Genomic DNA, 18157 nt, shown 5'->3' with positions numbered 1-18157 from the left:
GGGACGAAAAACCGAGGTCCCGTGTACATATTGGCGTGCACGTAAAAGATCCCTTGGCAGTTGGAATTCGATATAAGAGTAGGCTGTAGCGCCGCTGCCCGGGCAAAATTTCCCTCATAGCACACTGTATGGCGTATGCCCGTCTTCATTAGCCCAGTTTAGAAGTACAGTAGGGCGTTAAACCCCATTTCATTTTATTTCGGTACGCCTACCCTATCCTGCCTCACACACCCCATCCATCACACGGTTTAAAGGACAATATTGGTGTCAGTCATTATCATATATGACGGATTATCATATATGACTGATATAACTGCATGGTTAAACACGTTCTAAATACAATTTTAACACATGGATCATTGCTACGATAGATGAGTTATGAAGATTTCAAGAAAGGGAAGTGACGAAAGCAAACGAAAAACACGAGGTATCCTTCTACATAACTGACTGAAGTGACGAGTGATAACAGATACACGGGCGATTTTCCGTGAATTACAATGTTTTTAATAATTATAAAATGTAGGGAAAATTTCTATTTATCTCCTTTTCCCTTATTTAGTGACATTCAATTACTATTTTGTATTATAAGATATACTCTAACAGCCCCACATAGCAACTTCTGGCCTTCCAAGGAATTATTAGTGAGCAGAAATTCGCCCGTGTATCTGTACTCGTCACTTCAGTTCTATCACGTATGTGATAATGACTGACACCAATATTGTCAGATATTGAACAATCTAGGTAGATATATAAAGTTAGCATTTTCGTTTGCGGTAAAAGTATACGTAGTGTGTGACGCCCTTTTCTCCTAACAAAAACACGGTTTATTTTCACAGTTACAATTTCCTTTTATTCTTTTATATAAAGAAAACCCCGTCGTCCTGCTATGTCCAATGCTAATAGTTAGAAGTCTGTCAGAAACAGTTTGGTTTCGTACATTAACAAATACCTCGGGAATTTAAAGATATTTATCCTTATGAATAAATGTTGGATACATGGAAATTATGTCAGATTTTATTTCCAACAACAGTGATTATGGTTTTACAAGTGTCAGAATGTCTATTTCAATTAACTATCACCGACGTCAATCATGACGCGTTAACGCGAATTCAACCAATCAGATTATATTGTCGTTTTCACGTGAAAAAAGGGACGCCGTTTGAGCCCGAAATAGCACTTAAAGTTGATGATTAAGCCAAAATACAGTGTTACTTTGGGATGGAAAAGATGGCAGCATTGTTAAAAATGGACATGCAATTGTGAGTGACCTCGTAGAAAATTTCACAAAATGCAGGTTATGCGTCAATCGATTGTATGCAATCTCAGAGACAGGACTGATCTAAATATGTTTAAAGATTCATTCAGAGCGGAAATATTTCACATTGCGTAAAGGGTATACGCGAACAACCAGACTTCCAGTTACCGTCCACATAATCCGTCTTCATTTATCTTGGCCAATATTCGATGTTGTCGAAATGGCGACAACGTAGGCTGGCTTGACCGAGACTATTAATCAGAATACGTCTGGGTGTTGTATAACTTTGCAGGAATATCTAAACGTGTAGAAGTCTACAGTAATAATGACTAAGTAGCCGAATAAACAGCTTCTATATCCCTCGGGTGTAATCGGTATTTGTCGTAACATCCTCCGTACCTGGGTAAGCCTACGTGGCTATTACGCCTAAAGAACGGTCACTGTGAGTAGAGGTTTACATAAAAGTACTCGATCTGTTTCACAGAGGATTATGAAAGTCTTCTATTATCTCTGTAAAAGATGACTACTTTCAAAACGTGACGTCTCATCACGCGGCGTCAATCATTGGCTCAATAGCGCATGCATTGTTTAGATACGACGTTACTGATTCGGGCAGAATGCTGTCTTACTCATTTTAATACGCATTTAGATTAAATAGGAATTAATTTTTACCTACAAATATGTCAAACGTCTTTATTTATTTTTCTAATACATAAAAAAAAATGTTTTAGAATTGAATTTGTCGGGGGAAAAAAGTTAATATTTATGGCTCATCAAGTCGCATTGGTGTCATCCTTATCAGTGATTGTCGCGGCCTCGCGAATATTCACTGCTGATCAGTAAGAAAGTACCTGTGATTGGTCAAATATTTTGAAGCGGTTTCAAGCATAAATTTTATCGTATTACTGCCCATTGCTGGACTGGCTTCTAATACTTGAGCGTTTGAGGGAGTGTTCTATTCTTCCCGTTCAATCAAATCCATCCTACGTACAGCACCATGACAGCCCTTCGTTTAATCTCTAGACAGTGATTTAAGGTATTAAAAACAGTGAAAGTCTTGTTCGGCTTCATACAGTATTGTTTACATTGTAATCATGTTGACAGCCTCGTTTGTCACGCAATTAATTTTTCTGCAATATTCTGCTATGCACTGGTTAATTGGGCATACTAAAATCGTGAGTCATGACGTAACGTTATGTAAACATATTTGGTCCAATTTGGAGCTCTGTTTAAAGCGTGATCATATTGTTACACAGTTAGTTATTGGTTGTTAATCGGGCTATTGACCAGTCATAATTTGGAACAGAAATTTGCTTCCATTAAAGCAGTGTTTAGTTGGATTAGCTCTAATCCATCGTAACACTGCGGGTAGTATGATTGTTGTACGATCGTGATGGAACTTCTCATTGTTGTTTCTTCGACAATTTCGCATATATTTGCGATGATGTCATAGTCAGTTCCTGGTCCATAGTAAGATTATACCCTTTTTGGGTTTTTTTATAAACGGGTATTTTTATTCCCATAAAAGGATCGAGGAGTATGTCAGTACAGTAATAACTGTATTAACACGCACGGACAACTGCCCGGGTTTGTGATACTCGATTAAGTAAGCTCGTAAATGTGTGATGACGTCATAGTCAGTTCTTGGTCCATAAGTACGATGATACTTGTTTTTTTTTTTTTTTATATATAAACGGATATTTTTATTCTCACGAAAGGATCGAGGAACAGGCCAGTACGATAATAAAATGTATTAACATGTACAGACAACTGCCCGGGTTAGCTATGCTCGATTAAGTAAGCTCGTAAATATTTCTATTTCTGGCTTTTCAATATTGAGATAAGTTCTAAAAGTAACAACAATACAATTCCCTAAGCAATGAAGCGATATGTGTTTAATATAATAAACTTTCTATCACAGTCCTATAGTGATGTATATAATATCGATCTATTATATTCAATCAAACTGTGTATTTATAATCATTGACTGGTTCTTAGTGCAGGACATGGGGGTTAGATGCGCGCTGTATCATAAGGTCTGTCATTGAGGTTTCCATCCCCGGTTGTACGCGACAAGGAGTAGGGTCGCCTGTTCAGCCTTGTTGGTTTTCTCCAGGTCCTCCGGTTTCCTCCCACTGTCAAACACCCCTACGTGCAAGAAAATTATTGAAATAAAATTGAACCATATGATAGTCCCAAAATGACATATTTTGTGTCGAGTGGACGACGTTAAACCCCTCATAAGGTCTGTCATTGAGTCAACTGGCGTGGTTTCCATTCCCCAGTTGTACGTGACAAGGAGTAGGGTCGTCTGTCCAACCTCGTGGGGTTTCTCCAGGTCATCCGGTTTCCTACCCCATTCCTCCCACTGCTAGCGACCCCAACGCGCAAGCAAATTATTGAAATAAAGTTGAACCAGTTTGTGTCGAGTGGACGTTAAATCCCCGGGTGGGGATATGGATAGAGCTGTCATGTGATCAGGGGAAACAGGTACTAGTTTTAATCCTGTTGGAGGCAGACCATCGTTAAATGGTCTGCATCTCGATAGATCATCTATTTATAGCAATTCTCTCTCTCTCTCTATCCACCTCTCTCTCTCCAGTGCAGGACATCTTCAGTAGAAGGTGATCTCGGTGTAACTCCGTATATCTTATCAAGCCCTGCATATTTCGTCACTAATTTCGATTGGCTACTGAACCAGCTGGGGACCTCTTAGATTCCTGGATAGAAAATATCATCGCGAATACCCAGTTTCTCGCCTTTCAGCTAAAATGTCTACATGGTCATCACAAAACGTATTCAAATCCACTAAATATCGCAGACTAACCTTAGCATCGAGGGTTGATTATGGGCTTGATAAGTTAATTAATGTCAAATTATTAATTTAGATAACCTTAAAGGCCTAAAGACAAACCTGCAATAGGCAGATTTAGCTCTTGCATAATGCATGTGTATATATATTATAGAGCACCCTAATTTAAGCTTATCGTTTCCGGAACACCGCTATGTAACTTATATTCATCCTTCACTGACATTCTGATAAATCAACTGCACAGCAAACATTGGAAATGACCTGTTTTTTGTCGAGTGGACGTAAACCCAATCTGATTAAAACACATATCCTATTTCATTTCGTTTTTTTTATAGTTCAAAATTTCTTTTTACTTGTCTTTACTACGTAGGCCATCGAAAGAATAAAAAAAACTGAAACGAAATATAGATCTGTATTTTAAACAGATTGACATAAACCACACCCTCTCACTCTTCTTCTACATAAAATCGCAAATAGAATATACCTAACACTATTATATTCTTGACGACAAGCCAGAATGAAAACAAATACCTAGTCTAGTTGCTATTATCAGAAATTGAATTATTAATGGAATATTGATTGTAAGTAATTGAGTGTACATAATTTTATTAACGTGGTTTTTTTATAAAAAGAAATAACAAAATATCTTTGTCTGTACTGTATCTATCGTTATACATGTACGAGACGTACGAGCTGGGGGGCTGGGGGGGGGGGGGGCACACAATTGTAGTTTGTAAAAGTTGTATAAAAAAAGATATTGTGTTCTTGAATGTGTCCAATTTAACAGCAAATTTATTATTATTATGTAACATACTAAGCACCTAACTACATTTTTTGGGCACCAACCACCACGCCAGCCCCCCCCCCCCCCAGTCAAAAATTTCCCCTTACGCCTATGCCTACATCCATCGTCTTGTCTTCGTCGCTATCGAATTCTCAATCTCATAACGTTCAAAAATGTTCTGCCAGTACAAATGGCAACACTGGACACGAGTCGGATGTTAGGCCAGTAGCACTACGCGAGACGAGAGGAGCCGCGAGTACGTGAGTGTGATGAGCGAGTACACGTGTTCAGTGACAGTAGACCAACACGCCTCACAGTAGTTATGTACAACGCACGTATGGTATCAAGACAAGAGGATCAGGAGGTGTTCATGATAAGCAGGCCTCGGTGGACGATGCTGCGAGCCTACGGGTCGCCTACCAATTCGAACATTCCTAAAAAATCATTATTGTCTGCAAAATATTTTTTTTTTGGGGGGGGGGGGATAATTCGATTTTTTTTTTTGGGGGGGGGAGGGGGCTTAGCCTCCCCATACCCACCCTGCTGCTTCCCCTGATCTCATAACAGTTCTATTTATAGCAATCACCCCTGCCACTTTTCCCTTTTTGCTTGTTATGCCAGGTTTTAGTGAATATTCATGAATTTTGGGCTGCAGGATCAAGAAGTATACAGTCATAAACTAGGCTGGTCGCCTACTAAAATGACGTCACTTCCGATAGCTTCTTTTATCTGTAACCAGGGCTAACAAAATATCTAAATGGTATAAGCCGCTTTCAACATTTTTTTTTATCATATTTGGGGTCTTTATGGTTATAAAGATTATGATTATCAGAATGTTAAAAATAAATGTTATAGATGAAATGTCATGGATTTAACATGGACGTCAATCAGGGTGAGAATAACTAGTCTGATTCCATCAACTCCGTGTAATTTCTACTTCTGGTTTATGGTCATGACACCAAACCAATACCCTACAGATATATGGATTACGTCACAACTTACAAAAACATTAAAATGTTACCATCAATTCCACGCTACGGGATCTGAACTTTAAGTGAATCCGATGATAATGGACAAATGCACGGAGCTAAATTTCCTAAAAGCATTTTCTTTATTATTGTTCGTGATCTTAAAGCCACGTCAAAAATATCTTTAAAGTCTCTAATGGTCGAGAGTTAAAACATAGTCGATTTTTCTGTCGGGATTGTTCAGCCATTACTGTTTCTTTTCCTTATCAACTTATTTAATCGAGTTAACGTTTAAAAGCTCTGATACGGGAAAAACTACGCTACATTTACCAAACTCAGCTATTTTATTTCTTCTTTCTCCCCATTAAGTAATTCGGTTCACTTGGATTACCGTGTACTAATGTGTCGAACAAAGACTTATTCAGTGAGATTATTGAGTTCTATGACTATCACCACCATATTGTTGATAGGTGCCACGTGTCAATAGAGACTTTTGGCAAATGGAATTTTTCCCATCCGTATAACGTATTCGTATCGTCACCTGATACGTTGCGTTAATTTAGTTTTAGAGTTTTGGCAGATTTTCGCGCCGCGTACGTATGGGTAGCTGAGCTGAGCGTAGTTCTATTACAGCATAATGGCAGTTATCTACCAAGATCAACATCAGTACTAGTCAAGTACCTAGCCTATAAATTCCTGAAGGGAGTGAAGTCGTCTTTGCCATGGTTAAAATCACGTCAAATATACACCTTCGTGTTCTAGGATATACATATATTCATAAAAACGCTACGGCACAATATTTCAGCGTCTAAATGTAGCAAAATATACGGTAAAAAGACGACGATGTTATACGGACCTTTTCCGTATGAAAGCTGTTCGATACGTGCTGCCGTATCCGTGTGCCGTATCACGTATGAGAAATACACACGCATTGATGACGTCACACGCAAAATCGTTACGGATGCGCGATGCGGACCAGGAATTTACGTTTGCCAAAAGTCTCTAATGTTTCATATCACTTATACCTTTCTCCATTCAATCAGTCCGATTAAAACACAGATCCTATTTCGTTTCGTTTTTTTATAGTTCAAAATTTCGTTTTACTTATCTTTACTACACTAGGATGTTGATGAGATGTTGCATTATCGGCATTTTGGTTGAAGTGAGGGATTAGCCAATGGAACGGTCTGTGGGTAAACCTATAGAAACGTCAACGCCGATCACCCAAAAATCAATGTCTGGCGTTATATGTCAAAAGCCGCTCGTACCATCGAAAGTGCAGGCCATCGAAAGTATAAAAAAAAAACGAAACGAAATATAGATTGGTATTTTAATCAGATTGTCACCCAACTTAATGCTTCCGTTGTGCTTCCGTCTACCTATGCTTCATGAAATACACCAATAAAGGGTTTTAATATTTCAATGTTTATGACTTAAGATAAAAAAACATACTTCCTTTATTTCTATCTACCCAGTAAGGATTTATATATATATTTTTTTATTCATTTGTATCTGTACTGTCTTTACGGCTTGAACCTAGATCACGACGTAATCAAAACTATTAACGTTATTAAAATGGTTTTTGTATCATCTCAGATAATAAATTTGTCATCACGTTGTTGGTTCCTGAAATCAGAGGCGGATTAGGTAATGGCGCGGTCAAGGACAAAATATCATGTTATAGACCACACAGACAATGCATAGTTATAAAATGTTTTTACAGTGACCTATTAAATGTTGATGATTTGCTATTCGTTTACCCCAGCCTTTATTGTCCCAACTGCGATTTCAACGGAAACGTTTTTAGGATGAATTAGCGCCAAATTTGTATTCAGCCTCGATCAATGATTCCTCCATTTACGCATTATGGATTTTGTTAAATTGACTTAAGCCTGATGTCCCAAATAATTAAGCATCCCCCTTGTTAAGTTTACAGAAGAGATTTTTGTCTTGATGGCAAATGTTTTTTTTCCTTTTAGTGAATAATGCCGTACATAATGATAGTTTTTATATGTCGCTAAATATCGCCCAAAATAAAAGACGTTAGATTGTTAGTTATCATTTTGATGTAAGTGAATTACAGCTAGGGACCCCATGCAGTTCGCCTAGTATATTCCCATTTCTCACTGCATGACATTTGGGCTTATCTGAGGCCCTAGCATCAACAGTGAAAAGATGGCATATTCCGGTCATTATCCGCCATACTCGCACAATTACAATTTATATGTCAGTATTTTCGATATACAATATAATAAATAAAAACATAAAATTTTAAAATTATATGCTTTATATATAACTCAATACGAAAATAGACAGACAATCACAAACGATGTTATTTTATCCTTAGTGATATTCCTTGTAGTCGGAGCGGAGACATGTGGATATCCTTCTCGATTAACAAAAACAGATCGGTAAATAGTCATAAACTATCCTGGCTTCATATGGATTTATTGGATTCACGATAGCAACAATTTCAAGCCCGGGTACATCTAAAGAAACAATTAAACGCGAGACTGCATCTTGCTTTATTTATGACATTTAATCATTTCTCGGAATTTTGATCTAGAAAAACCGTGTCAGTCATAGTTTAAAGGGTCAATTTGAGAATATTTATAATAAACTATATTGAGAACGGTTACCTCCATAACTCAACTACACAGTGAAGACAACCTCAGTAGCAAACCTACTTCTATTCGCTAGGGAGGAAAGCGGGGCATCTGGGGGAAACGCACGTGGTTGGACAGGTGACCCTACTCCTTGCCACGCCACTTGATTCAATGGCAGACCCTATGATCCAGCGCACACGGGTTCACCATTCGGCCACCTAATGTTTGACAGTCTTAGAACTATTAAGGGGACACGTTCACATAATGTTTTACCAGATAACTCGCCTTTAAGTATTCCCGTTGAGATTGCTTCAAGCAGTTCATGTCAAAATGAAGTAAAATATCCATTTATGGAATTTTAAGGACATGTTAATTTTATAATTTGAATAAACTAAACAAGCCTGATATCTTTCTGATAACTCAACTACACAGTGAAGACCAGTATTAAACCTACTTCCACAACTATAGAGAGTTAAGCCACCCACACAACTATAAAGAGTAAGACTGCGACCACAGCTAGAAAGAGTAAGCCTCCTCCAGTACGTCGCCACCACAGCTAGAAAGAGTAAGCCTCCTCCAGTACGTCACCACCATAACTATAATTAGAGGGACCACCACCACAAAGTCTCCACCACAACTGTAATTAGTGGGGCTACTACCAGTAAGCCTCCACCACAACTATAATTAGAGGGACCACCACCACAAAGTCTCCACCACAACTGTAATTAGTGGGACTACCACCAGTAAGCCACCACCACAGCTATAATTAGTAGGACTACCACCAGAAAGCCTACACCACAACTATAATTAGTAGGACTACCACCAGTAAGCCCCCACCACATCTAAAATTAGTAGGACTACTGCCAGTAAGCCTCACCCACAACTATAATTAGTAGGACTACCATCAGTAAGCCTTCACCACAACTATAATTAGTAGGACTACCACCAGTAAGCCTTCACCACAACTATAATTAGTAGGACTACCACCAGTAAGCCTTCACCACAACTATAATTAGTAGGACTACCATCAGTGAGCCTTCACCACAACTATAATTAGTAGGACTACCACCAGTAAGCCCCCACCACATCTATAATTAGTAGGACTACCACCAGTAAGCCCCCATCACAACTATAATTAGTAGGACTACCATCAGTAAGCCTTCACCACAACTATAATTAGTAGGACTACCATCAGTAAGCCTTCACCACAACTATAATTAGTAGGACTACCACCAGTAAGCCCCCATCACAACTATAATTAGTAGGAAAACCATCAGTAAGCTTCCACCATAACTATAATTAGTAGGACTACCACCAGTAAGCTTCTACCATAACTATAATTAGTAGGACTACCATCAGTAAGCCCCCATTACAACTATAATTAGTAGGACTACCACCAGTAAGCCTCCACCACAACTATAATTAGTAGGACTACCACCAGTAAGCCTCCACCACAACTATAATTAGTAGGACTACCACCAGTAAGCCTCCACCACAACTATAATTAGCAGGACTACCACCAGTAAGCCTCCACCACAACTATAATTAGTAGGACTACCACCAATAAGCCTCCACCTGAACTATAATTATTAGGATCACCACCAGTAAGCCTCGCCCACAACTATAATTAGTAGGACTACCATCAGTAAGCTTCCACCACAACTATAATTAGTAGGACTACCATCAGTAAGCCTTCGCCACAACTATAATTAGTAGGACTACCACCAGTAAGCCCCCGTCACAATAACTGTAATTAGCAGGACTACCATCAGTAAGCTTCCACCACAACTATAATTAGTAGGACTACTATCAGTAAGCCTTCGCCAAAACTATAAAGGGTAAATCTACGACCACAAGTATAAAGAGCAAAGCTACCTCCACAAATATAAATAGTGGGCTACCTATGCAAATAAAAGCCTAAGGCTACCTTCGCAACTATAAAGTGTACGGCTGCCCACTCAACAATAACGATTAATGCTACCTTCGCAACTATGACACTCTACAAAGAGTAAGTCTGTCACAACAAATGTTGAGATAAACGAGGCCAGATTAAGCGATGGTAGTATATATAGTTTAATAGTCACAGACATATTAAATAACACAGAACATATATTACATAACACAGGGGACGTGGTGAATCGGAAAGCAGAGGAGGTGATTTATAAGCAAATTATAGGGCTATATATTTCAGACGGGAACAAAATTACGTTTGAGTTTGACAAGACAAAGAACTTTATAATTAAGATGAAGAGGTCTACCAATTCTGTGTAATAACCATTTAATCTTTAAAATAATCCTTTAGTTTTATGCCATGTCGGCACCAAGCTTATAGATAATCGTGTATCTGTTATATGTTAAATCTCCTACTCGACCTCGACATTGGGGGGAGGGGGGTCCTTGTCGAAAATAGAATTGGTTCAATTGTATTTCAATTCGCTAGGGGTATTTAGCAGTGGAAGGAAAGCGGGGGACCTGGGGAAATGCACGAGGTTGAACCAGCGACCCCACTTCCTGCCACGCCACTTAACTCAATGTCAGACCTTATGATCCAACGCACACGCGTTCACCATTCGGCCACCTAATGTTTGATAGTCTTAGAACTATATATTAAGAGGACACTTTTGCATAATGTTTTACCAGATAACTCGCCTTTAAGTATTCCCGTTGAGATTGCTTCAAGCAGTTCATGTCAAAATGAAGTAAAATATCCGTTTATGGAAAGTTGAAGACATGTTTATTTTCTAATTTGAATAAACTAAACAAGCCTGATATCTTTACTGTGGCGAAAAGCGTTTACATTTGTGCACTATATAGTTATGTTGCTCCATCTGTATTAGAAAGCCTTCTGTGCAACGATACCTTGGGAAATGTGAGTACTGGTCAAATAGACGAAATTTCAAATGCGTGTGAAATCCGTAGCGAAATATCTGATGCTTCCGGAATTCGGCACACCAAAGATCTTATCCTTGTAAAACATTTGTTGAATTGGGATAGTTTCTGCCTAGCGTTTAGTAGTTTTATAAAATACAGCGAGGTACAAACAAATGTATTAGTTGTACTTCCGGTGAAATTCGCCCACACACGTAATGCTAGGTTCCCACTGTCATGCAATGTGTTACGATAGGATTGTCCCCATTGAGTCCACGATCTGGTACGTGCAGATACGTTTCGACACGATCAACACGATTGCTACGACTGACCATAATTTCAATCGTGATAGTGGGAACCTAACATAAAACACAAAACGACCACACTCGTTCTCAAACAACCTTTACTTTGCTGGACAATCTGGGTTAACGAAGATAGGCATACGCCATGTAATGACCTATACACCTACATTTTATGGAATATTACCTGAATGCCAATATTTATGAAGCGATATTCTTTCTATTTCACGAAAAACTGATGATACTTCTCAGAATAAATCATGAAATTAAATGGAGTTTTTAACGTCCTGCTTTTCTGAACAGACTGGGCTAATGTAAGATATTTTGTTGAATTGAAAACTACTTTTCTGAAGACGGGGTACATGTACGAGATTTTACTGTTCATGACGGTTTCAGTTCAGACAGCGTAAATGGCGGCCTGACAGTTAGGAAAGACCGTGGAGCTTAGGTCACGATTAACCAAAGAGGTAATCAAAATCTGAGATAATTTGAAAGCTATCCTGCTAAGTTAATCTGGTATCAACAGTCTCTATTCTATCCAAAACATATTGTTGATTCCGACTGGGCTAATAAAGACGGGCATACGCCATACAGTGTGGTATGAGGGAAATTTTGCCTGCAATTACAATCGGGCTTGGAAAAGACGTAGAATGTGTTAATTAGCGCAGTTAAAGTCTGGGCTATAACTGTCGATTTTCACAGTTTATTCTACATCACGAATTGATGACACCAACTCTCACTTCATTAATCAATCGTTTGCTAAAGGTACGGTCTGTGATTAATGTTTTTAAAGGTACGGTCTGTAGTTAATGTTTGTTAAAGGTACAGTTTGTTCCTTTGTTAAAGATACGGTTTGTAGTTAATGTTTGTTAAAGGTACCGTATGTAGTTAACCTTTGTTAAAGGTTTCGGTCTGTGATTAATGTTTGTTAAAGGTACGGTTTGTAGTTAATGTTTGTTAAAGGTACGGTTTGTAGTTAATGTTTGTTAAAGGCGCGGTCTGTAATTAATGTTTGTTAAAGATATGATCTGTACATTCGTTAAAGGTAAGGTTTGTAGTTAATGTTTAAAATATTCACAAATTTATCTACATATCTGAAATGTCCTTGTGGCTATGATGGTTCTCAGTAACAAAGATGTCCTACGATTGATTCGTGCGTTGACCGAGAAATTTGCACGGGATGCTAACACTTGTTTTCCAATATCCAGTTGCAGGAGTGTGGGTCTGGCAAGGGACAGCGTGCTATGAACAGAACCCTGAACAGTTGCAATTGGATGAGTAGGCGGGTCTCTATATTTAGCTATTGTATGCACCCTCTTAAACACGGGCCCTTAACAACCAGAATTGTTGTTCAAAAATATCAAGTAAAAACAACGTTAACTCTAAAAATATATATCATGGCAAAAATTGATAATGAAATAAAAAATATTTTGAGCTCTCCCTTTAATCTCAGAACTTGTTTTCCCTTACAGTTGCTGCCGACAAGTGGGATTAAGTCTGTGGATTCTGACAACTAAGTATACTCACTTGGGATTAACGAATAGAGTTGTCTAGGAATGGCATTAAAGTGGGTATTATCCAGCGTCATGTATTGTATTACACCATTTCACGGGCAGATATAATTTCTATATCCTGTTGTCAAAAATATCACTTTCAGATCCATTGACGTTTCTTTTAGATTTCATACAAAGTTGAGTTTTCATTTAACTAAAGTAACATATCTTTGCTATTCCTGATCCCAAAATACAACTTTATTTCTATTTTTAAATAGTAATAACAATATGTTTTCATATAAAGTATGGTGTTAAATATACTATTCAAAAAAAGTAGGGGATATTTGATTTTGGGGGCATAATACTAAAATATGCAAATGACTACGAAAAAAGTCACTATAGAACCTAACAGAAGAAACATTTCCAGTTACATGTGACGCCCAAACGCACCAATAGCTACCGCATGAAATGCAGGTGATGCTTGGGATCATCATGGGGGTCCAACCCAAGATTTGCACGACTCTGACTTTGAATGTTACAGTCATTGTGGCATTGAATTCCAGGGTGGAAACATCAGTTTAATTGTTTTAGTGACCAGAAAACCAATTTTGATATGCGTCGGCTTACCCAAAATGAAAGGTTACGTGCCCTTGGCATGCTACAGATCGGCACAACACAGGCGATTGTGGCGCGGACGATGAATGTTTCTCAGTCTGTCATAAGCAGGCTATGGTCCAGATACCGTGATACACAATCTGTACAGGACAGACCACGCTCAGGTCGACCAAGGGCGACAACTCAAGCCCAGGATCGATTTATCCGTACCTTGGCCTTGAGAAATCGTGTCATCACAGCAAATCAGATCAGCGCTCGTCTTCAAACAGACACTGGTGTGAGAGTGAGTGGCCAGACGATTCGGAATCGACTACATAGGGGTCACCTTCGCGCCCGACGTCCTCGCGTGATCCCTTGTTTGAGAGATCATCACATTCAGGCAAGACGTCGTTGGTGTAGGGATCGTCAACACTGGGATAATCGACGCTGGAGCAATGTGATGTTTTCAGATGAGTCAAGGTTCACTGTTGATTTTTTGGACAAACGTAGGAGGGTGTGACGTCGTCGAAACGAGCGCTTCCAAGACGTTAACGTCATCAGACATGATCGATTTGGGGGTGGTTCTGTTATGGTGTGGGGAGGCATCACTGTTGCTGGAAGAACGGCTTTACATGTTGTTGCAGGGCGTGTTACAGGCCAGTACTACCGGGACAACATCTTGGCAGTCCATGTTGTGCCGTTCGCACGACGTCATGGCCGCCGTTTCATCTTCCAGGATGACAACGCAAGATGTCACAGGGCCAGGATCGTTACAGGTTACCTCCAACAACAGAACATCACCACATTACCTTGGCCAGCACTAAGTCCCGACCTCTCCCCCATCGAGCATGTCTGGGATATGCTTGGACAGAGGTTACGTCAACGTCAACAACGTCCTGCCAATGTCCAAGAACTTGCTGCTGCGTTGCAACAGGAATGGGACAATCTGGACCAAAATGACCTTATACGTCTCATTAGGAGTATGCCACGTCGGATCAATGCTTGTTTGGCAAACAGAGGAGGATTTACCCGTTACTGACTTGGTTGTGATGCTGTGGTAACTTTGCTGTTTGACCCCGGGTATCATTTTACCCTTATAATGGTCAGTCTGTGCCTTACTTAGTCTAACGATCATTTGGAATAAATCGATGAATGTGAACTTCATTTCATTTTGTCATTTGTTTCTTCGTCAGTTTCATTAGGTGACTTTAATAACACTTAAAAATCAAATATCCCCTACTTTTTTTGAATAGTATATAAAAAATAATAGACACGAAGAAAAACACGTGGACAAAAAGAAAGAAAACATACAAGTTTATTTCTAGAATTATTGGTCTATGTGTAATTACGATGTCAAGAGAAGATTGATTATATTATATGACACGAAGCAGTGAATCGGTGAGTAGGACATTGGCTCGCTCCCTGTCAGTGGTGCAGGACAGATGGCCTGGCAAGGAACAACGTATAGTCGTTCGGGTGGGACGAAAAACCGAAGTCCCGTGTATACATTGGCGTGCACGTAAAAGATCCTTTGGCAGTTTGAATTCGATATAAGGGTAGGCTGTAGAGCCACTGTCCGGGCAAAACTTCCCTCATAGCACATTATATGGCGTATGCCAGTCTTCATTAGCCCAGTCGGCGCAGAACAGTAGGACGTTAAACCCCATTTTATTTCATTTTCTTGAAAATCATTGGATTTCTGATAATCGCATAATCATGTTTTTGAACCCGGAACTGTTGCCCAACCGCAACGCATTTTGTTGCTCTTTTCGTTTTTGGAGCAACGGTGACTAAGTTGGTAAGAAGCTGGCTCACTAGCCTATAGGTCGCGGGTTCACTCCCAGTGTTGGCAGAGAAAGTTCATCGCTATTTGTCAGTAGTGCAGGACGGAGGGCCTGACAAAGGCAGCTGTCTAGTCGTTCGGATGGGACGAAAAACCGATGTCCCGTGTACACATTGGCTTGCACGTAAAAGATCCCTTGGCAGTTGAAATTCGATGTAATAGTAGGGCTTAGCGCTGTCCGGGTACAATTGCTCGCATGGCAAACTGTATGGCGTATGCCCGTCTTCATTAGTCCAGTCGGAGCAGAACAGAAGGATGTTAAACCTCATTTCATTCCATTTCTTTTTGTTGTTGTTTTTCTTGGGGGCGATGCTCTTTGAAAAAAACCAAACATCTTAAGTTCCATCAATTAATGTACGGTCGACATGAAACTTGGCATTATTTTTCCTTGGACAACTGTCCATCGATTAATGAATTTGTATATAACGTTACAATTCCAAGATGGGTGGTGTACTTCTATTATTATTATTATTATTATTAGCAAATTTATATAGCGCGTCTTTCACAGATGTGTTGAAGGGCACTTTAGAGTGTAACAAAAACATTCATTCAAAAAGTAAATAACATCAAAAATGTTAAAAATACATTAAATAGGCAATTATTTCTAAAAATGCATACAAGAACTACAATAGACAAAATAATAGGTGTAAAAATTTGTTATAAGCCTTTAAAAATAAGACAGTTTTAGTCTGTTTTTTTTAACTAGTGATGATGAAATTTGAATATTAAAAGGTAATTGATTCCATAAAATAACTAAAAGAACGTGTCCCATAACTAGAAAGGTTTACAATTTTTTGCTTTAAAAGTAATTTATCAGATGACCGTAGGGTTCTGTCTGGGGTATATAATTCTAAAAGTTCAGATAAATACTTTGGTGCTAAATTATGAAGGCATTTGAAAGTTCAAAGTAAAATCTTAAAATCTATTAGGTTTATCATTCCGTCTTTAAATTTGTTGGTGGTTAGAATTCGATTGTTTTGCATCTTAGACAATTTTTAATGCTTACGTTCATATATATCACACAAATTCTTGTTTCGTGTCCACCTTCCGTACTTTAGAAAGTAATTATTTTGTTTTTTTGATCGAATATAAGGTATTACACATCGTAATTAACTTGAAAGTTGGATCAGTAAATTATTATTTTCTACAACTTTCTCCCATAAGAAATACCAAATAATAGGTTGCTAAAACTGTGATTGCCATCTTCCCGTGGTTAAGAAGGTCAATATGTTCGTGATAGAAACGATCAAAAGTTTCAAAAAAAAAAAATGCTAAACATTTTCGGAAACAAAAACACCTGGATTTTTCCAATTTTATATTGTTAGAAAAGATGTCAGTAGAAGTGAAAATGTGGCATAAAAAACTCGGATGTTGATTCTCTGGGAAAATGGTGCCATAATTTAAATGTTGGAAAGGTTGGGAGAGGGGGACGGGGGTACGGTAGTATATTTTAGAATTCCGGTTTGATTGTCAGTGTCATTCTCACCGACTGGACGGAGCTCCATTCTTAGAAAAAAATGGCGGATAGTGTCCTAGATCATGTTCTCCTTTTATCTTAATGGTTTCTCTTTGTTTATATGAGGGCAGTTGTTATGTGGCGTGGTTTCGATTTCCCAGTTTGTACTTGATAGGGAGTAGGGTCGCCTGTCCAATCTTGTGTGTTATCTGCAAGTGCATTATTGGAATAGAGTTGAACCGTATGTTAGTCCCAGGGTAACTTAGTTTTTGTCACCTAAGCCTCTCTTTCTCTATGTTTGTGTATATGTGATGTGTTTTTCTTGCACTTACTATTAGGAGGTTTGTTATTTTGTTTTGTGTCTATTGTGTTTCTCCTCTCCTTCCTAACAAAGTAGCAAATCTAGTCCTTCGAATAACATAGCCCGAATTAACCCTCGTCATTCGCCACTTGTCTACCTCTTGAATGTATGCGTGGAAATCACTTACGGAAGTTAAACGAGCGCAACAAGTCTGGTTTGATTGGCCTGTTAAGTGACAAGAGAACAAAATCAATCTTCAGTAATGAACAATTTAAAGACTGGCAGCAATTAGGTAACCCATAAATAAACCCGTATACAATCACCATCAATAAAAGTTTTAGTCAATTTAACGTCTTTATCGTCAAATACGGATTAATCAATGCTCCCTGTTAAGGCAACTGATTACTTAGAATTTCTCGGATCGAATCTGAAGTTGTAGCGTAATTTGAATTGCGGATTCGTTATGATTTTTTTTTAAAACTCATGTCCGCTTTTTACTTCGTATATCTTGGTGAGCAACGCATCCATGACCAACGAGGGGGTTTTGGTGACGTTTTCTCGGAGCAAACACTAGCTTTTGAACACCCAACAAGATTTTCTAATATTAATGTCATGTTTAAAGAAACTGTAAAAGTAAAACCATGTTAACTTCCTTAATACAAATGGCCAAGTGAGAATAACCAGGTCGTGGGTTCGATCTTTGTTTTGGCCGAGAAAGTTCCACGGGAGTTTTGCGCCTGGTTTCACTAATGTGGGACGGGGGACCAGATTCCTGACAGAAAATTTTAGCGCTCTTCCTGGGCAAAATTGCAGGTAAATACGTCCGCGTATTTTTAAGCTAGATTAAGATAAATCGTAAAAATAGACACTGTATATTA

At 38.7% G+C, this 18157-nt stretch overlaps 1 long non-coding RNA gene across 1 annotated transcript in view; it reads left to right on the top strand.

The window, feature by feature from the left end:
- Positions 1–18157, top strand: part of LOC126831030 (uncharacterized) — a 59386-nt gene that overhangs the window by 2065 nt on the left and 39164 nt on the right. The window lies entirely within an intron of this gene.

The sequence above is a fragment of the Patella vulgata genome, chromosome 8, assembly GCF_932274485.2.
Source record: "Patella vulgata chromosome 8, xgPatVulg1.2, whole genome shotgun sequence".
Classification (NCBI taxonomy): Eukaryota; Metazoa; Mollusca; class Gastropoda; family Patellidae; genus Patella; species Patella vulgata.
The sequence above is the reverse complement of the archived record's forward strand: the minus strand, read 5'-3'. Positions and strand labels throughout refer to the sequence as shown.